The sequence below is a fragment of the Aythya ferina genome (genome assembly GCF_964211825.1).
Source record: "Aythya ferina genome assembly, chromosome: 4".
In the NCBI taxonomy this organism is placed as follows: Eukaryota; Metazoa; Chordata; class Aves; order Anseriformes; family Anatidae; genus Aythya; species Aythya ferina.
The window spans coordinates 214,657-239,479 of record NC_140300.1 but is presented as its reverse complement, the minus strand read 5'-3'; the positions used below and the strand labels follow the sequence as shown (position 1 = coordinate 239,479).

Genomic DNA, 24,823 nt, shown 5'->3' with positions numbered 1-24,823 from the left:
TACTTGCTTGGTTGTGTTGTCCTTTCAATATTCAAAGCTGCAGCGAAAGCATGGGGATTGTTGCTTCTAGAAACACCCCAGTTCTCCTGTCTGCCCTCTGCATGCTGTTGAGCTAAGTCTTATAAATAAGTAAATAAACCACAGCTGCTGCTCCTCCTCTTTCTACTTTCATGTGCTTTGCCCCTCCCCTTTCCCAGGTGATTGGGTTTGGGTGCTGGGTGGGACCAAAAGGTATATGAGCCCCAAGTATGCCGTCAGAGAGCTCCTTCTGCCTGGGCTGCTCTTTGGGGGTAAGTGCTTTGTTTTTCCTTCAGTCAGTTGCCGGGTTCTCTAGGCAGGCTGGAGTCTATGGATTTCTGGAATTCTAAGGGCTTGGAATTCACTTCATAGAGGGATATGTAGCAGAGGTTGCTGGCTCACTTTTTTTTTGGGATGGTGGGATACGCTCCTGTGTTTGATCTGTATTTTAATCTCTAGATGAATCAACCCACTTGTGTAACTCTCCAGAGGACTAAAACCAGCTTGATGACATGCTACAAGAGGCTTGACCGTGTTGGTGCAGTATTACCAAGAGACTGAGCAGGGTCACCTTTTTCATCTGCAAAGGGTATGTCTGTCATTACCCCTGCCGGGGCTGCTATGCATTCACGGCCTTGTGGCATTTGTGGACTTCAGTTTGTTTGTTTGTTTGTTTTATTTGTCTGGCTCCGGTCTCTGTGTTTGAGTCCTCTGCATGTGCCGCACTGTTTGCGTATCCATTGTGGATGTGACCTTCTCTCTTTGTTTCTTGTAGCTCAGGGCGTAGGCATGGAAGCTTGAACGAAGCATGAGGGTGAGTGGACAGCAGTGGGGGCCCCGAGTTGCTCGGTGGACTGTGTGAGTCTGCTTCAGCTGTCGGGCCGGCTTTGCAAGTGCCTTGCGACAGCAGAGTACGTCTCCTGCCACGTTTCTGACACGTGCCAGACGTCAGCGGTTCCAGGGTTCCAGTTCCTGAAATGCTGGAGATGCTCGGAGCACGAGAGGAGCTGGGGCGGCTTCGGGGGGCTGGGGGAGAGGGGACAGGGGAGAGGGGGGCGGCTGCGGCGGCGGGGGGGGGCAGAGAGGGCAGCAGGAGGAGGTGCCGTTGCGTGCGCGTGGCCGACGCCCCTCTGGATTGGCTGGAGTGCTCCGTCCCGAGGCATGCTGGGAGCTGTAGTTCTGCGCTGCCGGGCGGCCACGTGGGCTCCGGGCTGCGCGGCCGGGCCGGGGCCGGGCCGTGCGCGCCGGGAGGCGCAGGTTGCCGCTGGCGGCGAGCGCGGTTGCCGGCGGTGAGGCGAGCGAGAGCCTCCGGGGGTGCCTCCTCGGAGCGTCGGGCCGGGAGGGGCGGGGGGTGTTGAGGCCGGGCGCGGGTCCTCGCTGCGCTTGATCGTTGGGCTGCGCCGCGCCGCGCCTCGGAGGCTTTCCTCTCCCTGCGTCCTGACAGCCGGCTCTCTCCTTGTGCTGCGGTTCACCGGGGCAGAAGCAGCTCCCCGCCGCTAGGACCCCTGCGGGGTTTGTTGCCGAGCGAAGGTGGGGCACCGGGTAAAGCGAGGAAAGCCGCAGCTGGCGTGCTGCGGTCGCAGGGTTCTCAGGAGAGAGAGCAGCCCGTCCGTCCCGACTGCCCAGGTAAGTCGCAGCGACCTCGGGGTGGAATCAAGGCGTGCTCGTAAGCTTCCTGCAGCCCCGGCTCCAAGGCTTCATTGAATTTGCGGAAGCGCGAGCTGCTCGGCGCTGGGAAGCGCAAAGGGAAGGAAGGCACGTAGTGCCTGCCGAGTCGTAGTAGCCTCTTAGACCTAGAATGAACTGGCCTGTCAGGCTCTGTCTGTTGCTCAGTCTTTGGTACGAGAGGCTAAACTTTGTCCCGCCTCAGCTTTCGGAGTTGTCCTAGGAATAGACCGGTGCTTGCGGGGCTTTCCAGGACGCTGGTTGCGGTCAGTGAGGACAGACGTGAGAGGCAATTTCTGTCTGTCTGTCTGTCTGTCTCTTGGTTATGTCCCAAGAGTTTTGCTTGAACTGTGTGCAATAAAGGAGGCCTTGGGCCTGTACTGAGCAGCGAGAGAGAGCAAAACTCTGCGTAAGCACTGGCCGTGGCAACGTTGCTTGGGAGTTGAGCGGCTGGGGGTCTTTCCAGAGGTGGGGGGTCTTCCCAGCGGAACTCGGTACGCAGGCAGAAACGTGACCTTCGAGGTCTTTGTTTGTCTTGCGCTGCAGCTGTGGTATTTGCCCCATAACTGTATGGAGTTGCTGAATTCTAGAGGGGATGATGATAGAGACGTCCCTGGTTCAGCCTTTTTTTGCCGCAGTCCTTGCAGAAGTTGTGGAAAAATGAGTAGTATCCTTCTCTTTAAGTTCACCTTTTAAAGAGTTCTTCCTGCAGACTCCTGTCTCCGTGGTTTAGGTACGTGATTTGTGTGAAACAGAGCCAGGCTTTCCTGTTAACGAGTGCCCTGATTGAAATTCCCTGTTGTTGGAGAACAAGAACCATCAGTGGTGCTTGGCAGTTTAAAACCTCTTGGCTTACGCAAAGGCTAACTTGCCAAAGCGAATGGGAAGTAGCCTAAAGTTCAGTAAATGCGCTGAATAGAAAAGGCCGTCTTCTTGACGGGAAAAGAGCTTTGCAGAACGTGAGCTTTGTTTCCCGTAGGGCTCCCTGCTTGCCCACCTGTTCAGCGATTACTGCAGGCTTTGACTGGTCCCCTCAGGCCCAATATCGCACACGTGCTGTGCTGCAGACGGTGCCTTAGCTTCCTTGCCGTCTCGTGCTGCGTTACTTGTACCTGCGGAAAACTTACTTCAGTGTCACAGAAACCCCGTGGGAAGCGTTCCCGACTCACGCCGGTAGGACCATCCCGTCGCGGCTGGTAAAATCCAGGAGCAGGACGATGCTTGGAAGAACGTCACCTATGGAGGAGAAGACAACAGTCTCCTTCCTGTTAGGCAACAGGTTTCCAAGACTGGTTTCCCCACCCCCCTGTGCGTTTTGAAGGAGGCAGTCCCTAAGCTGATGCAATCCAACTATCCAACTGCATCTAAGATGCTGGTTGTTACTTCCATAAGCTATAAAGGAACTTAATGTGTTCTGTGTTTTTAGGTCGAGGCTCGTGTGCGTGAGTTTGGCTTGTCGCGATGGCCGGTGTAGATGATCGCTCACGTGCCCCAAAGCTCCTTGTGCTGATGCTGGATCTGCCCCACGGTAAAGGACCGCATGCTGTGTGTTCAGCTTTTCTTCCTTACCGTGTCGTCCGTATGTATGTATGTATTTACTTCTCTGAAGGAAAGGGTGGATTTTTCGTGGGTCCCTCTGTGCGCGTCTCGAACCAGGCTGCAGTAAATACGCGTAAGCGAGTAGGCTGCTGCAGCGCGTCCTGGACAGTATCAGGGTGCTACTCTGCTAGCAGTGGAGAGCTGGGTGAAGGTGCCCAGGGTAAGGGCTTGTTCTGCCTCAAGTTGAACAGAAAGTTTCAGGAGTTGAGCATCCCAGGGGATGTTTGTAGGACTGCTGTTAGACGATAAAGGTTCGGATGGCTGTCGACGAAGGGGATTTTGTTGGTTCTTTTTCGATAGCTGTTCCTGCCAAAGATCGCGTCGGTCACAAAAGGTAGTAGTAACCTTGCGGTTTCTATGTTCTGTAGCGTTTGTACTAAAATACACTGGCAGATGAATAAATGAGCAGGTACAAATACACGTGACTCTGTAGCTGAGACTAAATAACGTGCAGTTTCTTCTGTGTTTTATCTTTCAAAGCACGTTGTTGCTGAGCGCGTGAGCTTTTTGCTCGCATTACCGAGGAAAGGAATGGCAGTGCTTCTTCCCCCCTCATCTCTCTTTTTTTTTTTTTTTTTTTTTCCCCCCCCTCTCCTCTTCTTCCTCGATGACAGGGTACTCGAAATGTTTTCCTCGGATGTCCACGTGAAAAACGAAATAAATAAATAAATGCTGATGGTGAAGACACTGACAGAATTGGGTGACATTTTCAAGGTAGAGGAGGGGCGAAGAATGTGGAAATTCCTGGTACATTAGTGGTGCTCTGTTAACAAAACTGACGTATACGCCACTTGCTGTTCCTAGTTTTTTGGTTTGGTTTTCCTTTCAGTAGTCTCCCCGAAGGCTTTTGCGGACACACGGTGTATCTTTTCTGTTCTTTTCAGTATTCTGAAAAGTATTCAGTATTTCTTTTTCAGTATTCGTTTGTCAGGAAAGACGACCGTGCAATCCGAGGGCTGTGGACAACCATCTACCAGGTGGTTGTTGCAGCCTCCATCGGTCATGTTATTTGTGCTTTTAGCTCGCCCTCTCCTATATCTTGAGTTGAATTTCTTTTTTTTTTTTTTTTTTGGCAACGCTATGTTTGCAGTGATAGCATTGCTGCCGAGGTATTTTTGACTAAAAATGATCTTAACTGTAGTAGTGAATTCACAGAGTGTGGCTTTGTGTAACGACTCCCGCGATCACAACTTTTTTTTTTTTTTTTTTCCTTTGTCACAGATAGGAGGAAAGCTCTTTCCGGAGAGATGGAAAGAAAGTTGTTTCAGAATACGTTCAGAATGTCTGAAGTTGTTTTGGAATTTTTTTTTGTTTTGTTTTGTTTTTTAGTAGTTAACGGTAGTACAGCCCACAGAGCAATTTCTTTGTGCGTGAGAACTCGCGGGTTAACTGAAAGTTACTTGTTTTATTATAAAACTAGGATTTGAAGCCACGGGCATTCAGAAATGCATATGATATGTCTTGTCACAGTCTTCTAGATCAGCTAACCGGAATGAGAACCAATCTTCTGAAAACACACAGGGATATCGTGGGGCAGGATGAAGGTAAATGGACACAATTATTTATTAATATTCTGGTACAGCTATTTAATTCACCTAAGTAGTGTTTCTGTCCTCGGTGTGGGAGAGGAAGTAGACTTTGCATCGTTTCTTGGGTCAGTCGTCCTTCCCTAGATTCCGAAGGAAAAGAATGAAATTTCTGCCTTCTGTCACAAAACATGTTGTGCGTGCTTGGAATTTGAAAATTCAGTTTCATGGGTGAGCTTTCCTGTGCAACAGGATGCAGTAGATGTTCTTATAGTGATGGTGAAAGGAAAGAGGGGCTTTATTTGCCTTTTGCTTTTCCTTTGTTTTGTAGAGGGAGGAAATAGTGATTTCTAGATCTTAAATGCTAACACTGGAAATGGAAGCATGCGAGGCTTGTATTTCCTTAGTCTTAAGGTAGACTAAATTTAGATACCTTGTTCTGCTGCAGACTGCCTTCACGGCGTTCCTGTTGCTCAAAGGGGAAATCATCAGGAGTAGTTGAAAATGATGCCTTCACCCCTTCGGGAGATTGATCCAGATCAACCAAAAAGGCTTCTTCATACACTTGGCAGTCTGTTCAAACAGGATGAGAAGGTAGGAGAAGTCTTGCTATCTGCTGTATCATTATTTGAAAAGTAACTGAATTGTAACACGGAGGCAAATACTCTGGTAGTGAATTGACGAAGCAATTGTTTTTTACTTATATTAAAAAAAAAAAAAAAAAAAAGTCTTTTCAGGGTACGATGATAGATGAAGCAGATAAATTTGTTGCTGGGCCTCAGAATAAGATCAAGCGTCCTGGAGAGCCCAATACTCCAGCATCACTAAAGAGAGAAGGCGTAGCACGTCGCCGCTATTGCGACGGCCACAGTCACTGTTGTGACAAACCATGTTGGTGGGAAAGGGCCACCCTGTGCTGCTGGATCTCCGTCACCATATCTGAACCTCAAAGGCATGCCAACAAATAAAGGTGTGTTGGAGTTGTTGTAGTACAGGAACTTGTGTGGTCATAAATGGACATAGTGTGCAGGAAAAAAAAAAAAAGGTCTCCGTGCTTTCTGTGTTAATTCAAAAGGACACGTAAGTTTTAGAGTTAATTGGGACTGAATTTCTTTGGTCGGCTTAGACAAACAGGCTGTTGCTATAGGTAACGAAGTCCTGAATGAGCAATAATTTGGAACTGTTTCTAAAAAGTGCTGAAACCTTTCACCACGATGGTTTGGCGGTAGCAAGGATTTCATTTCAGCTTTTAATTCTCATTTGTGTATTCTATAGTGGGGAAGGGAGAAGTGGGGAAGGAAAGTGTGTAAAAAAAAAAAAAAAAAATTTTAAATTTCTCACAAATAGTAATTTACCCACCTGTTGCAGCAGAGTCGAAAGAAAAATTTGCTGGAACTGGGGGAAGGAGGGGAAACTTTAGTTTGCTTTAGTCACTGAAATGGGAATACAGCAAATAACTTCACGACAGTCATATGAGACGGTAGCAGCCCAAAAGGAGGTATTCCTGTGGTTGCGTCAAAGGGTGAATAAAACTACTGAAGTGATCTGACAGTGCTGAGTAACTCTCTCCACAGTACTTTCAACAAGAAGGGATGCAGAATAACGTCCTTCTGTGTTTTTTGATCCTGCAGTTATATGCACTACTAAGCTCCTTCTTAATTTTCAGACACTGGTATCAGTACTGTCCAAGATGGTAATGGAGAGAAGAAAGCAGAAAACTGTCAGTTGCTGGAAGAGCAAATTGATGGCTTGTCTGTGCAAATGGCTTCTTCGGTTCCAGCTGTTAAGGGAGAGGATGAAATGTCACCTGGTGACTTAGACTCTCTACATGATGAGTTCAATTGCTTAAATGATGCAAAGATGGCTTGGATCGTAAACCTGGTACCAATGCACTTGTTCGAGGGCCTCTAAATTACAGCGTGGCTGGAGATGACCAAAAACGAGTGATGGAGTCTACTTCTGAATCTGTGCCAAATTGATTTAAAATAACACCTACAATGTTGGAGGGAAGCGATGCTGGTATTAAAATCAGAGTGGTGAAAGAGGTTAGCAAACGTGGAAGAAGTAAGTTCTTTATTAGTGTATTAAAAATAGGCTAGGGGTACAGCAGACTTTTTCTTGAAATGAGGATCTATTTTGAAAATAAAACCTCAGATTTGGAATGATTTTTGATTACTCGTGTACAAGTAGTGGAAGAACAAGAAAGTAAGTACATGTATTCACAGTCCAACTTTATATCCTCACCGTCCTTACTGCAGCACTCTTAAGCAGGCTTAGTCACAGCACCATTCGTGTTTTCATAGTTGGTTCAGAGAAGAAAACACAGAAACCAATGAAAAAATACTGTTGTTTCACATCTAAGGTGTCCGGTTCATTCTTTTGCGCTACTTTTTTTTTTTTTTTGTTAAACTTTATACGAGACAATCGTGCTCATGCTCCACATAGATCGGTCCTCTTGTAAAGAGTAGTTATCTTAAACCTCTGCTTTCAAAAATGACAGCTCTAGGTTGAAACATGGCTCGGTATCCCTTTGTTTCTATTAACTGCTGATCATGGCAGCGTGTTCGTGGAGATACAAGGCTTCTCTGCTGATTAAACCTAGTCTGCATTTTCCAAGGGCAGGTGTTTCTAGATACTGCTCTTTTAAGAGAACAAAATTCAGCGTTACATTTGAATATCAGCTAATCGATATCACTTCAAATTATTGGTATGCTGGCTTTTTTTTCTTACGTGCATTACTGTATGCAGAAATGGGAAACTCTAGGCTTTGTTGTTTTTCCTTTGGCTGTTGAGATTTACTGAAAATGCATTTACAAGATCTGTTTCTAATATCTGTTTGGATCTCTTCTTTAAGATCGTGAAAAAAATCTTCTCTCTTCTTGAGGAGGTACGTACAAGGACGGATGGAAACTCAGAAGTATTTCATTGAATTTGCTATAAGGGAAGGAGCAAGGTTTGTATAGATACGAATGATTCGGAGTTAAACGCTAACGTTGTTCATGATAGCAAATCTCAGTCTTTTCCAAAACAAGTGTTTTGTTTTGACATACTTAAATTATTACAGTTTCAGCGGTCAAACTGCCGTTGTATTTTCTGAAGTAAATGGTCGTTACCTAGAGCTGAAGTGTGAAATAGAAAGATACGGGTGGTTATGGAAGAAAGACCCAGAATTTGCGTGGGTTGGGGAAAGATGGCTGTATCAAATTAAATTTGCCATTCTGATGTCAGAAATGAGGGAAGCTCTTCCATGCTGGAAACAGAGAGCCTCCGCTAATACTGTTTGTCGTGGCCAAATAATACTGAGTTATTTAACTGCTGTTTTTGGAAGAAGAAATGAAATTACTTCCCTAGGTTTAAAAATCGTGTCTTAATACAGCACTTAGAGAGAACGCTAGAGGAGCTAGAGTTCAACAGCCTACCCAACAGAGTTAATCAGGTGAACGGTAGATAATAGTGTACCAGCCAGAGGAATACGGACCGGGAATGAGTTTGCTGTGCCGCAGAAGAGTGGAAGAGGACGTAGCTGTTGCCCTCGCCATCCTGGCGGTCAAGTGATCTTACTGTCAGAGTCCGAGAAGAAGCAGCAGAGCTTTAACTTTACGAACCTCTATCGGCAGAAGCTGGGCTGTAACCTTAGGGACGTGCTATGAAAGGTGTGGCTTTTTTCCTGTGGAGGGTGCTCTTTGCTCAACAGGCTGAAAAAAATAACCATTGCTGCCCCTCCTGCAGGTGGTGAGAATTTACTCACTTGAATACTGTCATTAGCCGTTTTACGTGCAATAGGCAGTGGATCGCACTAAAATGGGGCACTGTCAAATGCACACAGTGTCTGCATTGTGGAGAGATCCCATCTGTTGTGTGTCCCCCCCCCCCCCCCCCCCAATAAAAAACCAACCAACCAAACAAAACTCCCAGAAACACCTGCACTGGTAATATTGCATGTTGCCAGCACAGAGACGAGGGCCTTGTTCCCGAGAACTGCTAGCCATGCCTTTAAACTTGAGATTCAGCGTAGATCGAGAGTAAAGAAACTGCTGTTGTGTTAATGAAAGCTAAAGACAGCCCTGTGACTGTTACCACTTGGTGGTTACTAAACAATCTACCTCAGACTCTCTTCTGTTTTTATCTGCGGACATTATGAAAGCGCACCTGAGGCTTCCCAGGTCCCTGACTTCAGTTCTCTTTCATCCCGTGAGGAGGACGGAGATTCTTCAGGTGGCCTTGCCTTGGCACACGCTGTGCTTTGGAAGCACTAAAAAGAAATGCTTTTAAAAGTGTGCATTTATTTTAATGTTCATACAAAAGAGATTGGTTTTGAACAGTGTTGTTACCGGATCACTAATTTGATATTTTAACTGTATGCATTTTTTTGAACATAGGTGGGTGTGTGTGTGTGTGTGTGTATATGTGTGTGTGTGTATATATATATATATATATATATATTAAAAAAAAAAATAAACCGTTTTATTAATTCTCGTTAAGTGCTGATCTGAGGAGTCTGTAATGGGCAGCGCTGAATTCCTCCAATTGTCTGTCACCAACAGACCGCTAATATTTTTTGTGAAACCAGTCTGCATATCCTGAAACCCCACTTCTGGTAATAGCTGCGGAATGTGTTTGTTACTTACCTCCCGGTAGCACGTACCCTGGAGCACCTGCCTCATCAGTCAGCTCAGCCTGTACAGGGTGTACATTTTTGCTCCAAGGCTAAAGTGTTAAAGACACCAAGTTCCAGCTTACCAAATCCTTGGTTACCCGAGTTAATATCCTCCCTTCCGTTCCTCTTACTCTTTTGTTCAAAGGTAATGTTGTGAATCACAGAAAATGCAACGAAGACTGGAGCACCTGCACGTAATTAATATTTTCCTTTTAAACGGTAATATGCCAGTAGTAAGTGGCTCTTCAGATAATTTTATTTTCGGTTGTTCTCATTTAAAAACAGTCTCCTGCTCCTTTAACAGCTTTCTTTTAAAAGACAGGTTGAAGTTGTGCTGGCGTTAAGAAGCTCTTCACAAGGTACTGGGGCTGTCCTGAGGATTCCACTTGACCAGCCAGCAGAAGAGGCAGGGAAACATACTTACATTGATGGCCTGAACTTCTCTTCCTATTACTCTTTTTAGTACTAGCCAGCGTGTGTGAGACATCTTTTCCTTCTCCTGTGAAGCAGTGGGCTGGTCTTTCTGGAAGAGGTTGTTTGACCATTGGAATTACACCAGTGAGATTCAAGAAGGAAATAAAATCCAAAAGCAGCAGCGTATCTTTATTACTACGTTAAGTGAGAAAGTGACACTTGGAACGAACTCGTTATAAACAATTCTGAACTCTTTTCTTAGCGGGAACGTACTTATCTGTACCGTTGAACGTACTTGAAAAAAAAAACAAACGAACCACAGGAGTACCTTGGAATACATAGGGCGATTCATCCCTTCAGGATCATTACACGGCAGCTGTATGTCACCACAATACACCTCTTTTGCTTAATGGTGGACTTCTCAGAGGGAATTTACTTGGGTCAGGTATACTGTGTGTATGTGGTTTTATGCACGTAGAACTGCCTGTACTACACTATCTTTTAAATAGGTGGTGGTAAGAGGAGACAGCTTTCTTCTAGTAGATTCTTCCTTAAGTTTCTTTAGTGATTCCGGGGGCGCTCACTTGACCGTGATGTGCCTGACCTGGTTAGCATCTAAACCTCCTCCTCTGATGTGGTACAGCTGTCTGCTAAATTAGTTACAGAAAGATGGTGACTTTAACTCAGCCAGTTCTCTCTTACCTCGCTATTGTTTTATCTGGATAATTTGAATTTGGATTAGAGCAGCGGAGGGAAAAGATGCCTTACACTGAAACGGACGCGAGTCTGTGAGAAGAAAGCCAGGCGTCCTTGGAGACTGTGCCAATGAAAAGGGGAAGAAAAATGAGTGGAATAAATCTGAGTGCACATAGTCCTGCATCCCGAAGGGAGCACAGAAGGAAGGTTGCTTGCTTAGAAGAGCAGTGGATGCTTCGTGCCCGCCTTAAAGAGAATATTAACAGAGAGAATTCTTTGTAAGACAAGCTGCCCCGCGGGGTGTGGGTAGCAAATACGTTGGAAAAAATACAGCCACAAGCTCCGAATGGCACAGTAGGCGAGCTGTGATCCGCCCGACAAGGCCTCCCGCGGGCGCCCTCTGCCGCCACCTGCTGGTGGAAAACGAGTACTGCAGACGGCCGAGGGGCGCGCATGCGCGGTGGCACCGGCGGGCGCCCTCTGCCGCCACCTGCTGCTGTTACTCGGGTACTGCAGGCGTCCGGGGGGCGCGCATGCGCGGTGGGGTCCGGTGGCGCCCCCTGCCGCCACCTGCTGGTGGTGAAGGGGTACTGCAGGCAGCCGGGGGGCGCCCTCTGCCGCCACCTGCTGGTGGGAAGCGAGTACTGCAGGCTGCCGGGCGCCACGAATGCCGCATGACGCCCGCGGGCGCCCTCTGCCGCCACCTGCTGGTGGGAAGCAAGTACTGCAGGCGGCCGGGGGGCGCGCAACGCGCGGTGACGCCCGCGGGCGCCCTCTGCCGCCACCTGTTGGTGCAAAACGAATACTGCAGGCGGCCGGGGGACGCGCATGCGCGTTGGCACCCGCGGGCGCCCTCTGCCGCCACCTGCTGGTGGGAAAGGGGTACTGCAGGCGGCCGGGGGGCGCGCATGCGCGGTGACGCCCGCGTGCGCCCTCTACCGCCACCTGCTGGTGGGAAGCGAGTACTGCAGGCGGCCGGGAGGCGCGCATGCGCAGTGACGCCCGCGGGCGCCCTCTGCCGCCACCTGCTGGTTTTAATCGGGTACTGCAGGCGGCCGAGGGGCGCGCATGCGCGGTGACTCCCGCGGGCGCCCTCTGCCGCCACCTGCTGGTTTTAATCGGGTACTGCAGGCGGCCGGGGGCCGCGCATGCGCGGTGACGCCCGCGGGCGCCCTCTGCCGCCACCTGCTGGTTTTAATCGGGTATTGCAGGCGGCCGGGGGGCGCGCATGCGCGGTGGGGCCCCGGGGGCGCCCTCTGCCGCCACCTGCTGGTGGAGAACTAGTACTGCAGGCGGCCGAGGGGGGCGCATGCGCGGTGAGGCCCGGGGGCGCCCTCTGCCGCCTCCTGCTGGTGGAAAACGAGTACTGCAGGCGGCCGAGGGGGGCGCATGCGCGGTGGGGCCCGGGGGCGCCCTCTGCCGCCTCCTGCTGGTGGGAAACGAGTACTGCAGGCGGCCGCGGGGCCGTGCATGCGCGTTGCTTATTACGTCGTTGTTTTTTTTGCTGTGTAATTTCCTACGCTCCTAGATTTTTCTTCATATGTAAATCACACAGAATCACAGATCTTCTAGGTTGGAAGAGACCTCAAGATCATTGAGTCCAACCTCTGACCTAACACTAACGTTTGAGCTAATTCCCGTGGAAAATATTTCATTTACTTTCTTGGTTGTATTGTCCTTTCTATGTTCAAAGCTGAGGCATAAATACGGTAAATTTTGCTTCTAGAAACACCCCAGTTCTTTTGTCTGCACTCTGCATGCTGTAAACTAGGGATAGGCACAAAAAAAAACAAATAAATAAATAAATAAAAGAACACAGCTGCTGCTGCTCCTGCTCTCTTTCTTGTGGTTTGCCCCCTCCTCTTTCCCAGGTGATTGGGTTTGGGTGCTGGGCGGGGCCAAATGGTATAGGAGCCCCAGGCATGCCATCAGAGAGCTCCTTCTGCCCGGGCTGCTCTTTGGGGTCAGTGCTTTGTTGATGCTTCTGTTAGCTACATGCAGGGTTCTTTTGGTGGGTCAGGGTCTGGTACGATCTTTTAGAGGAAACCGATCTAGTAGTATGTGCATTTATTGCTTGAAGCTCTTTGGAGGTGATTAATTGTTATAGCACATTTATGGATAGGATGTCAATGTTATTTTGTGCGTTTGCTTTGTTGTTCTAGGTCCCTCGTGATTTTTGCAGGGTTACAGGGCAGATGCCACCAGATCTACCCCTTTTGTTGTTTTTGTTTTGTTTGATTTTTTTTTTTTCTTGATTTTTCTTTTTCTTTTTTGGAAGGGGGTTTGGGATTTGAGCATCTCAATTTTGCGGGTTTGGGATTTGAGCGTCTTAATTTATTGGGTTAGGGGTTTTAGGCATAGGACTTCAGGGGTTTAGTGTGGTAAATAGTTTGGGTTAGGTCCGTAGGGGTTTCGAGGATGTTTAGGGATAGGGCTTGAGGCTTTTTTGTGTAAGGGCGGGAAGGGCTAGGGTTACAGTGAGCGCTGTTAAATGTAGTTCTCGAAAACTCGGCCTCTGATTGGCCGTGCTGGCTGTCCAGGGAATTCTGGTAGGTGTAGTTTTCCGGCACCAGGCTTCCGGTAGGCCGTGTTGACTGCCCGGAGCATGCCGGGAGATGTAGTTCTGGGACTCCGAACTTCCGGGAGGCCATGTTGGGTGCCCGGAGCATGCCGGGCAATGTAGTTCTGGGCCTCCGGACCTCCGGGAGGCCATGTTGAGCGCCCAGAGCATGCCTGGAAATGAAGTTCTCGGGAACCAGGGTTGGGCTTAGGGACTAGGGCTGGGGCTAGGGTTAGAGTTTAGGGTGAGGGTTGGGGTTAGGGTTAGGGCTAGTGAATGCTGGTTCTCTGTGTTTGCAGATGACGGTGAGCGTGTTTAAACTAATTCCAGTTGAAGAAGTTTCAGTTACTTGCTTGGTGCCGTTATCAGTTCAACATTAAAAGCTGCAGCAAAAGCAAAAGGGGATTTTTGCTTCTAGAAACACCACAGGTCTCTTGTCTGCTCTCTGAATGTTTTTGAGATAAAACAGATTTTAAAAAACAAAGGAAAGGAAAGGAAAGGAAAACAAAACAAAACAAAACACAGCTGCTCCTTTTGCTCTCTTCCTACTTTCATGTGCTTTGCCCCTCCCCTTTCCCAGGTGATTGGGTTTGGGTGCTGGGCGGGGCTAAATGCTCTATGAGCCCCAGGCATGCCATCAGAGAGCTCCTTCTGCCTGGGCTGCTCTTTTGGGGACAGTGCTTTGTTTTTCCTTCTGTCCGTTGCAGGGTTGTTTAGGCAGGCTGGAGTCTATGGATTTCTGGATTTTAAGTGCTTGGAATTCACTTAGGAGAGGGATGTTTAGTAGGGGCTGCTGGCTCAGTTTGGGGCGCGGTTGTCACTGCAGTTATTTTCCTACAGCCAATAGAGTAAAATTCCAGTTTGCCTTTTAGAGGTGCTATAAGTGGGTAAAGAGAACAGATGGAAGCGTGTGCCACGTGGGGTAGGCAAGCGGCTGAGGTACAGGAGGGGATGAGAGCATGTGATTTTTTTTCTGGGGATGAAATGGACTCAATTTTGTTGGTGTATAATCTGTTCTGCTCCTAGATTTTTCTTTCAATGTGAAGAAAAGTTTGAGCTAATTCCAGGTAAGAAAGTTCCAGTTACTTGCTGGGTCGTATTGTCCTTTTAATATTCAAAGCTACAGCAAAAGCGTGGGGATTGTTGCTTCTAGAAACACCCCAGTTTTCTTGTCTGCACTCTGCATGCCGTTGAGCTAAAGCAGACTAAAAAATAAATAAATACAGGAAACACACACACAAAAACCAACAATAACAAAAACAACAACACCAAAAAAACCACACCATTGGGTGATGTGTTGTGAACGCAACGATCATTTAATCCCTTTGTTTTCCCAGGTGGTGTGGATGATACTGGTTGCACTGTTGGAGCTTGGATTTGGAGAGGAACAGGTGAGCATAGTTGTATGTTGCATCAGCAGTAGTCAGCGTTGTGGAGAAGGTGGGCATCATGACCGGCATGCTAGTGAATGCTGGTACTCTGTTTTTGCAGCTGATGATGAGCCTGGCAATTGACTAAGATGACGACCAGTGCCTGTGTATTTCTTGAGGCGGAGGGAATTTACCATGCAGCAACCTGAGAGCTAAGTTGGGGGGCACCTGGTATCTGCATATCTGGGGTGGCTAATGGGAGCTGGGAGCCAGAGCAGCGTGGAGCCAGCTGGCTGAAAATACTTGGTGCCGCTGCGAGGGTGGTTCAGGCTGGGTCACGTTCAGGCTGCTTGTGGCTGGGTCACCAGGCTAATAGAAGCAGCGGGATTATTTTGTAGCGTGAGTGCGTGCGCCAGGCAGGACAGTTTCCTTCTGTTCGTCTGTCCTGTAGTGTTGCTTCTGCAATGTCTGTTCTGTGCTTCTCGGGTCTTGATATCCTTCTAGCTTTTTACACTGGACAGACCAGACAGGCGACTTGGTAGCGGTGCTGAAGGGCCTCAGTGCTTGTTTTGTCATCGTGGCTCTGATCCGAGCACTTCTTGTCTTGCAGTCGCTGCTTGAAGTGCAGTTCTGTTTCAGGTCTCGTGCATCATATTCGGTTTGAGATCGCATCTGTTTCCATCCTCGCTCTTGTGGAAGTCATCTGGGCCGCATCAGGAGCTCTTGCTTGGGAATTGATTTCCTAAGCGTCGTCTTATGTGATTAAGGAGGTATTGGGGAGGCAAGGACAGTCCCCAGACAAGGACTGTATATCTCGAAACAAGACACCGGAACTCACGATAAGGAAGCGGCAGACGGACAGAGAAACAAATGTAAGGACTATAAATCTCAAAACTGGACGTTGGAATTCATTATAAAGACACAACAAAGGGAAGAATTAGCAACAGCCAGCTCTTGCGATTAAGAAACATGCCAACTCAGCGGATTCCTGACCAAAGGTGAAAAGTACAATGTGAGGAAGACTCGGGGTCTTCCTCCCAAAGACCCCTGCCCACGTCCCAAAGGCCCCTGCCCACAGTTCTTGGGAGGCTCTACTCAGGCGCAAGGTGCCAAAAGGCTAATTAGCATGAGAAGCGAGGGAAGGCGGGGGTAGGCAATGAATATGTATAGGCGCCGGTAGAATATTGATAGATTGATTGTATAAATTCAAGACTGCTTTCTGCTTTGGGTATGCACGATAGGTGGAGAGATCCCCCCGTGCATCCAGCGCTGCAATAAAGAATATACCGCTTAAAGGAATTTCGGCTTCGATCTTTGAATCATATGGGGTTTTCAGTCCCCATCCTTCTGGTCTCTTGTCTTGAAGGAAGGCTTTTTAGGCCTCCATCACCCCAGTTCTGGCAGTGTCTTCCAGTCGCGTGTCGTGACATTTGAGTCTCTCCTTGGGTCTGGTGCAGAGCACCTGTTGTGACTTGCTGTTGCCATAGGGCTTCCCTCCGGGGGTCACTTTTTCTTGCGCCTTGTGTTGTGTGTTTTGTTTGTAGTGTTTGTGGCGTGGCTGTGTGTGTATGTGTTTGGTCTGGAGCTGTCCTGCCTGGCAGTTAGTGATGACAGCTAACGTGGCAGTGCATGGGTGTGCTAATACATTGTCCGGACTGTGTTGGCGAAGACATCTGGTCTGCCTCTGCGCACGTACTGAAGGGCAGCAGGCACAGTCATCTCTGTGGTGTTTGTCAGATGTGCGTGTGGGGGGGAAGAGTTGAGCTGCTTGTGAGCAGCTGCTCGCATAGTGCTTGAATGGTGTGCTTGAGGAGGAGGTCTGTGGAATCTTGAAAGCTTACAGATAAGGGGTTTTTGAAACTTTTATTTTTATTTCTCTCCTGTCCCCAGTAGAGTGTAAACCTTTGGAGGAACCTGTCACAGGAAAGAGCTCCTTCCGGAACTGTTCAGCGCTCCGTAGGCAGCTCGGTGACTGGCTTGGTCTACTTCTGAGGTGTGCTGAGGTATGGGGGCTGCTGTTTCGAAATGATAATATTGTAAACGGGGTCCCTTTGTGTTGTTGAGGGATGGGTGCTAATGCTGGCAGCTGAATGATTATCTTGTGACCGTTTTCATTTGTTAAAGCTGAAACACAGTGTACAACGCGGGACTTGACCGGAGCTGCTTTTGGCAAGGTGAGCGATGAACAGATGTAGCAGGTACTTTAGGGGTGCAGTTGTCACTGCAGTTACTTAACTGCACAAAGTACAGTAAAAATCCTGTTGATATTTCAGGGGTGTTGTAGCTGGCCTAAGAGAGCAGATGGAAGCATCTGCCTCGAGGGCAGGTGAGGGAGCAGAGGTTAGGGAGCAGATGAGAGTAACTGTCCCAGCTGTGCTGTGGCTTTGGATGCTGCTTCAGCCTATGCTTTTCTTTTTGTTTCACAGGTGTGTCGCACAGGCTCAGAGGGGCCAAGCTGCACTCTGAAGAGCAGCACGGGAAGGGCGGGCTGTTTGTGAGCTGGATTGGAGCAGAACTGCCAAGTAGCACGAGGTGACTGCGAAGGGTCTTGCTTTGCAGGTGCCATGGCAGGCTCTCCACAGAAGCGGTTGAGGATTTGAGAAGAGGTTGCAGATCATCGAGGAGCGACACGTGCAGGGACGGCTTGAAAACGGTATGGCTGCTTTCTCTTCTGTTTATCAGGTGTCCCAGGCGACGTGGGCTGTGATGTTAGCCTTTAGGATCGGAACAAAGCAGGTGCTGATGGCGGTCTTCTTCGGTAGGCAAAGAGGTGCCCGAAGCCCCCTCCTGTGCAGCCTGAGCACGCCTCGCTGAGGATGAAGCTTGCTTTCCAGCAGTTCTGGAAACTGTGTTGAGGCTGAAATGCTGCGTCTGTGTTCGGGTTGGGGTTGCACCTTGGTGAGTGTAGGGATGGGTTTTAAGTGGGTGCAGCGGAGGGCCCGGCCCCAGTGTCCTGTAGTGTGTTTTGACCCATCAGCATAGCCTTTTGGTTCTCAGATAGCCTGCTGAAGTAAGTGATTTTTGCTGCGAGTGGAACAGAATTGATTTTGTTGGCGTATAATCTGTTCTGCTCCTAGATTGTTCTTTCTGCGTAAATAAAAGTTTGAGCTAATTCGAGCTGAAAAAGCTTCAGTTACTTGCTTGGTTGTGTTGTCCTTTCAATATTCAAAGCTGCAGCGAAAGCATGGGGATTGTTGCTTCTAGAAACACCCCAGTTCTCCTGTCTGCCCTCTGCATGCTGTTGAGCTAAGTCTTATAAATAAGTAAATAAACCACAGCTGCTGCTCCTCCTCTTTCTACTTTCATGTGCTTTGCCCCTCCCCTTTCCCAGGTGATTGGGTTTGGGTGCTGGGTGGGACCAAAAGGTATATGAGCCCCAAGTATGCCGTCAGAGAGCTCCTTCTGCCTGGGCTGCTCTTTGGGGGTAAGTGCTTTGTTTTTCCTTCAGTCAGTTGCCGGGTTCTCTAGGCAGGCTGGAGTCTATGGATTTCTGGAATTCTAAGGGCTTGGAATTCACTTCATAGAGGGATATGTAGCAGAGGTTGCTGGCTCACTTTTTTTTTGGGATGGTGGGATACGCTCCTGTGTTTGATCTGTATTTTAATCTCTAGATGAATCAACCCACTTGTGTAACTCTCCAGAGGACTAAAACCAGCTTGATGACATGCTACAAGAGGCTTGACCGTGTTGGTGCAGTATTACCAAGAGACTGAGCAGGGTCACCTTTTTCATCTGCAAAGGGTATGTCTGTCATTACCCCTGCCGGGGCTGCTATGCATTCACGGCCTTGTGGCATTTGTGGACTTCAGTTTGTTTGTTTGTTTGTTTGTTTGTTTTATTTGTCTGGCTCCGGTCTCTGTGTTTGAGTCCTCTGCATGTGCCGCACTGTTTGCGTATCCATTGTGGATGTGACCTTCTCTCTTTGTTTCTTGTAGCTCAGGGCGTAGGCACGGAAGCTTGAACGAAGCATGAGGGTGAGTGGACAGCAGTGGGGGCCCCGAGTTGCTCGGTGGACTGTGTGAGTCTGCTTCAGCTGTCGGGCCGGCTTTGCAAGTGCCTTGCGACAGCAGAGTACGTCTCCTGCCACGTTTCTGACACGTGCCAGACGTCAGCGGTTCCAGGGTTCCAGTTCCTGAAATGCTGGAGATGCTCGGAGCACGAGAGGAGCTGGGGCGGCTTCGGGGGGCTGGGGGAGAGGGGACAGGGGAGAGGGGGGCGGCTGCGGCGGCGGGGGGGGGCAGAGAGGGCAGCAGGAGGAGGTGCCGTTGCGTGCGCGTGGCCGACGCCCCTCTGGATTGGCTGGACTGCTCCGTCCCGAGGCATGCTGGGAGCTGTAGTTCTGCGCTGCCGGGCGGCCACGTGGGCTCCGGGCTGCGCGGCCGGGCCGGGGCCGGGCCGGGGCCGGGCCGTGCGCGCCGGGAGGCGCAGGTTGCCGCTGGCGGCGAGCGCGGTTGCCGGCGGTGAGGCGAGCGAGAGCCTCCGGGGGTGCCTCCTCGGAGCGTCGGGCCGGGAGGGGCGGGGGGTGTTGAGGCCGGGCGCGGGTCCTCGCTGCGCTTGATCGTTGGGCTGCGCCGCGCCGCGCCTCGGAGGCTTTCCTCTCCCTGCGTCCTGACAGCCGGCTCTCTCCTTGTGCTGCGGTTCACCGGGGCAGAAGCAGCTCCCCGCCGCTAGGACCCCTGCGGGGTTTGTTGCCGAGCGAAGGTGGGGCACCGGGTAAAGCGAGGAAAGCCGCAGCTGGCGTGCTGCGGTCGCAGGGTTCTCAGGAGAGAGAGCAGCCCGTCCGTCCCGACTGCCCAGGTAAGTCGCAGCGACCTCGGGGTGGAATCAAGGCGTGCTCGTAAGCTTCCTGCAGCCCCGGCTCCAAGGCTTCATTGAATTTGCGGAAGCGCGAGCTGCTCGGCGCTGGGAAGCGCAAAGGGAAGGAAGGCACGTAGTGCCTGCCGAGTCGTAGTAGCCTCTTAGACCTAGAATGAACTGGCCTGTCAGGCTCTGTCTGTTGCTCAGTCTTTGGTACGAGAGGCTAAACTTTGTCCCGCCTCAGCTTTCGGAGTTGTCCTAGGAATAGACCGGTGCTTGCGGGGCTTTCCAGGACGCTGGTTGCGGTCAGTGAGGACAGACGTGAGAGGCAATTTCTGTCTGTCTGTCTGTCTGTCTCTTGGTTATGTCCCAAGAGTTTTGCTTGAACTGTGTGCAATAAAGGAGGCCTTGGGCCTGTACTGAGCAGCGAGAGAGAGCAAAACTCTGCGTAAGCACTGGCCGTGGCAATGTTGCTTGGGAGTTGAGCGGCTGGGGGTCTTTCCAGAGGTGGGGGGTCTTCCCAGCGGAACTCGGTACGCAGGCAGAAACGTGACCTTCGAGGTCTTTGTTTGTCTTGCGCTGCAGCTGTGGTATTTGCCCCATAACTGTATGGAGTTGCTGAATTCTAGAGGGGATGATGATAGAGACGTCCCTGGTTCAGCCTTTTTTTGCCGCAGTCCTTGCAGAAGTTGTGGAAAAATGAGTAGTATCCTTCTCTTTAAGTTCACCTTTTAAAGAGTTCTTCCTGCAGACTCCTGTCTCCGTGGTTTAGGTACGTGATTTGTGTGAAACAGAGCCAGGCTTTCCTGTTAACGAGTGCCCTGATTGAAATTCCCTGTTGTTGGAGAACAAGAACCATCAGTGGTGCTTGGCAGTTTAAAACCTCTTGGCTTACGCAAAGGCTAACTTGCCAAAGCGAATGGGAAGTAGCCTAAAGTTCAGTAAATGCGCTGAATAGAAAAGGCCGTCTTCTTGACGGGAAAAGAGCTTTGCAGAACGTGAGCTTTGTTTCCCGTAGGGCTCCCTGCTTGCCCACCTGTTCAGCGATTACTGCAGGCTTTGACTGGTCCCCTCAGGCCCAATATCGCACACGTGCTGTGCTGCAGACGGTGCCTTAGCTTCCTTGCCGTCTCGTGCTGCGTTACTTGTACCTGCGGAAAACTTACTTCAGTGTCACAGAAACCCCGTGGGAAGCGTTCCCGACTCACGCCGGTAGGACCATCCCGTCGCGGCTGGTAAAATCCAGGAGCAGGACGATGCTTGGAAGAACGTCACCTATGGAGGAGAAGACAACAGTCTCCTTCCTGTTAGGCAACAGGTTTCCAAGACTGGTTTCCCCACCCCCCTGTGCGTTTTGAAGGAGGCAGTCCCTAAGCTGATGCAATCCAACTATCCAACTGCATCTAAGATGCTGGTTGTTACTTCCATAAGCTATAAAGGAACTTAATGTGTTCTGTGTTTTTAGGTCGAGGCTCGTGTGCGTGAGTTTGGCTTGTCGCGATGGCCGGTGTAGATGATCGCTCACGTGCCCCAAAGCTCCTTGTGCTGATGCTGGATCTGCCCCACGGTAAAGGACCGCATGCTGTGTGTTCAGCTTTTCTTCCTTACCGTGTCGTCCGTATGTATGTATGTATTTACTTCTCTGAAGGAAAGGGTGGATTTTTCGTGGGTCCCTCTGTGCGCGTCTCGAACCAGGCTGCAGTAAATACGCGTAAGCGAGTAGGCTGCTGCAGCGCGTCCTGGACAGTATCAGGGTGCTACTCTGCTAGCAGTGGAGAGCTGGGTGAAGGTGCCCAGGGTAAGGGCTTGTTCTGCCTCAAGTTGAACAGAAAGTTTCAGGAGTTGAGCATCCCAGGGGATGTTTGTAGGACTGCTGTTAGACGATAAAGGTTCGGATGGCTGTCGACGAAGGGGATTTTGTTGGTTCTTTTTCGATAGCTGTTCCTGCCAAAGATCGCGTCGGTCACAAAAGGTAGTAGTAACCTTGCGGTTTCTATGTTCTGTAGCGTTTGTACTAAAATACACTGGCAGATGAATAAATGAGCAGGTACAAATACACGTGACTCTGTAGCTGAGACTAAATAACGTGCAGTTTCTTCTGTGTTTTATCTTTCAAAGCACGTTGTTGCTGAGCGCCTGAGCTTTTTGCTTGCATTACCGAGGAAAGGAATGGCAGTGCTTCTTCCCCCCTCATCTCTCTTTTTTTTTTTTTTTTTTTTCCCCCCCCTCTCCTCTTCTTCCTCGATGACAGGGTACTCGAAATGTTTTCCTCGGATGTCCACGTGAAAAACGAAATAAATAAATAAATGCTGATGGTGAAGACACTGACAGAATTGGGTGACATTTTCAAGGTAGAGGAGGGACGAAGAATGTGGAAATTCCTGGTACATTAGTGGTGCTCTGTTAACAAAACTGACGTATACGCCACTTGCTGTTCCTAGTTTTTTGGTTTGGTTTTCCTTTCAGTAGTCTCCCCGAAGGCTTTTGCGGACACACGGTGTATCTTTTCTGTTCTTTTCAGTATTCTGAAAAGTATTCAGTATTTCTTTTTCAGTATTCGTTTGTCAGGAAAGACGACCGTGCAATCCGAGGGCTGTGGACAACCATCTACCAGGTGGTTGTTGCAGCCTCCATCGGTCATGTTATTTGTGCTTTTAGCTCGCCCTCTCCTATATCTTGAGTTGAATTTCTTTTTTTTTTTTTTTTTGGCAACGCTATGTTTGCAGTGATAGCATTGCTGCCGAGGTATTTTTGACTAAAAATGATCTTAACTGTAGTAGTGAATTCACAGAGTGTGGCTTTGTGTAACGACTCCCGCGATCACAACTTTTTTTTTTTTTTTTTTTCCTTTGTCACAGATAGGAGGAAAGCTCTTTCCGGAGAGATGGAAAGAAAGTTGTTTCAGAATACGTTCAGAATGTCTGAAGTTGTTTTGGAATTTTTTTTTGTTTTGTTTTGTTTTTTAGTAGTTAACGGTAGTACAGCCCACAGAGCAATTTCTTTGTGCGTGAGAACTCGCGGGTTAACTGAAAGTTACTTGTTTTATTATAAAACTAGGATTTGAAGCCACGGGCATTCAGAAATGCATATGATATGTCTTGTCACAGTCTTCTAGATCAGCTAACCGGAATGAGAACCAATCTTCTGAAAACACACAGGGATATCGTGGGGCAGGATGAAGGTAAATGGACACAATTATTTATTAATATTCTGGTACAGCTATTTAATTCACCTAAGTAGTGTTTCTGTCCTCGGTGTGGGAGAGGAAGTAGACTTTGCATCGTTTCTTGGGTCAGTCGTCCTTCCCTAGATTCCGAAGGAAAAGAATGAAATTTCTGCCTTCTGTCACAAAACATGTTGTGCGTGCTTGGAATTTGAAAATTCAGTTTCATGGGTGAGCTTTCCTGTGCAACAGGATGCAGTAGATGTTCTTATAGTGATGGTGAAAGGAAAGAGGGGCTTTATTTGCCTTTTGCTTTTCCTTTGTTTTGTAGAGGGAGGAAATAGTGATTTCTAGATCTTAAATGCTAACACTGGAAATGGAAGCATGCGAGGCTTGTATTTCCTTAGTCTTAAGGTAGACTAAATTTAGATACCTTGTTCTGCTGCAGACTGCCTTCACGGCGTTCCTGTTGCTCAAAGGGGAAATCATCAGGAGTAGTTGAAAATGATGCCTTCACCCCTTCGGGAGATTGATCCAGATCAACCAAAAAGGCTTCTTCATACACTTGGCAGTCTGTTCAAACAGGATGAGAAGGTAGGAGAAGTCTTGCTATCTGCTGTATCATTATTTGAAAAGTAACTGAATTGTAACACGGAGGCAAATACTCTGGTAGTGAATTGACAAAGCAATTGTTTTTTACTTATATTAAAAAAAAAAAAAAAAAAGTCTTTTCAGGGTACGATGATAGATGAAGCAGATAAATTTGTTGCTGGGCCTCAGAATAAGATCAAGCGTCCTGGAGAGCCCAATACTCCAGCATCACTAAAGAGAGAAGGCGTAGCACGTCGCCGCTATTGCGACGGCCACAGTCACTGTTGTGACAAACCATGTTGGTGGGAAAGGGCCACCCTGTGCTGCTGGATCTCCGTCACCATATCTGAACCTCAAAGGCATGCCAACAAATAAAGGTGTGTTGGAGTTGTTGTAGTACAGGAACTTGTGTGGTCATAAATGGACATAGTGTGCAGGAAAAAAAAAAAAAAGGTCTCCGTGCTTTCCGTGTTAATTCAAAAGGACACGTAAGTTTTAGAGTTAATTGGGACTGAATTTCTTTGGTCGGCTTAGACAAACAGGCTGTTGCTATAGGTAACGAAGTCCTGAATGAGCAATAATTTGGAACTGTTTCTAAAAAGTGCTGAAACCTTTCACCACGATGGTTTGGCGGTAGCAAGGATTTCATTTCAGCTTTTAATTCTCATTTGTGTATTCTATAGTGGGGAAGGGAGAAGTGGGGAAGGAAAGTGTGTAAAAAAAAAAAAAAAAATTTTTAAATTTCTCACAAATAGTAATTTACCCACCTGTTGCAGCAGAGTCGAAAGAAAAATTTGCTGGAACTGGGGGAAGGAGGGGAAACTTTAGTTTGCTTTAGTCACTGAAATGGGAATACAGCAAATAACTTCACGACAGTCATATGAGACGGTAGCAGCCCAAAAGGAGGTATTCCTGTGGTTGCGTCAAAGGGTGAATAAAACTACTGAAGTGATCTGACAGTGCTGAGTAACTCTCTCCACAGTACTTTCAACAAGAAGGGATGCAGAATAACGTCCTTCTGTGTTTTTTGATCCTGCAGTTATATGCACTACTAAGCTCCTTCTTAATTTTCAGACACTGGTATCAGTACTGTCCAAGATGGTAATGGAGAGAAGAAAGCAGAAAACTGTCAGTTGCTGGAAAAGCAAATTGATGGCTTGTCTGTGCAAATGGCTTCTTCGGTTCCAGCTGTTAAGGGAGAGGATGAAATGTCACCTGGTGACTTAGACTCTCTACATGATGAGTTCAATTGCTTAAATGATGCAAAGATGGCTTGGATCGTAAACCTGGTACCAATGCACTTGTTCGAGGGCCTCTAAATTACAGCGTGGCTGGAGATGACCAAAAACGAGTGATGGAGTCTACTTCTGAATCTGTGCCAAATTGATTTAAAATAACACCTACAATGTTGGAGGGAAGCGATGCTGGTATTAAAATCAGAGTGGTGAAAGAGGTTAGCAAACGTGGAAGAAGTAAGTTCTTTATTAGTGTATTAAAAATAGGCTAGGGGTACAGCAGACTTTTTCTTGAAATGAGGATCTATTTTGAAAATAAAACCTCAGATTTGGAATGATTTTTGATTACTCGTGTACAAGTAGTGGAAGAACAAGAAAGTAAGTACATGTATTCACAGTCCAACTTTATATCCTCACCGTCCTTACTGCAGCACTCTTAAGCAGGCTTAGTCACAGCACCATTCGTGTTTTCATAGTTGGTTCAGAGAAGAAAACACAGAAACCAATGAAAAAATACTGTTGTTTCACATCT

At 48.4% G+C, this 24,823-nt stretch overlaps 3 long non-coding RNA genes across 13 annotated transcripts; all 3 read left to right on the top strand.

Moving 5' to 3' along the window:
* Positions 1-64: 64 nt before the first annotated feature.
* LOC311435414 lies at positions 65-7,164 on the top strand. Of its 3 annotated transcripts, XR_014692128.1 has the most exons (9): positions 65-290; positions 478-607; positions 794-832; positions 1,499-1,644; positions 3,110-3,211; positions 3,897-3,996; positions 4,753-4,826; positions 5,257-5,402; positions 6,475-7,164. It is a non-coding gene; the product is annotated as an uncharacterized lncRNA (long non-coding RNA). The 3 variants fall into 3 exon arrangements; XR_014692129.1 differs by lacking the exon at positions 65-290 and having other exon boundaries at positions 303-607; XR_014692130.1 differs by lacking the exons at positions 65-290; positions 478-607; positions 794-832 and having other exon boundaries at positions 1,361-1,644.
* A 5,340-nt stretch (positions 7,165-12,504) lies between these two features.
* On the top strand, positions 12,505-15,804 carry LOC311435413. Of its 3 annotated transcripts, none has more exons than XR_014692125.1 (4): positions 12,505-12,538; positions 14,162-14,202; positions 14,473-14,526; positions 14,627-15,804. It is a non-coding gene; the product is annotated as an uncharacterized lncRNA (long non-coding RNA). The 3 variants fall into 3 exon arrangements; XR_014692126.1 differs by lacking the exon at positions 12,505-12,538 and adding an exon at positions 13,300-13,335; XR_014692127.1 differs by lacking the exon at positions 12,505-12,538 and having other exon boundaries at positions 14,009-14,202.
* A 2,312-nt stretch (positions 15,805-18,116) lies between these two features.
* On the top strand, positions 18,117-24,820 carry LOC311435410. Of its 7 annotated transcripts, none has more exons than XR_014692119.1 (6): positions 18,973-19,302; positions 20,768-20,869; positions 21,554-21,653; positions 22,410-22,483; positions 22,914-23,059; positions 24,131-24,820. It is a non-coding gene; the product is annotated as an uncharacterized lncRNA (long non-coding RNA). The 7 variants fall into 7 exon arrangements; XR_014692121.1 differs by lacking the exon at positions 18,973-19,302 and adding an exon at positions 20,527-20,649; XR_014692118.1 differs by lacking the exon at positions 21,554-21,653.
* Positions 24,821-24,823: the final 3 nt, after the last annotated feature.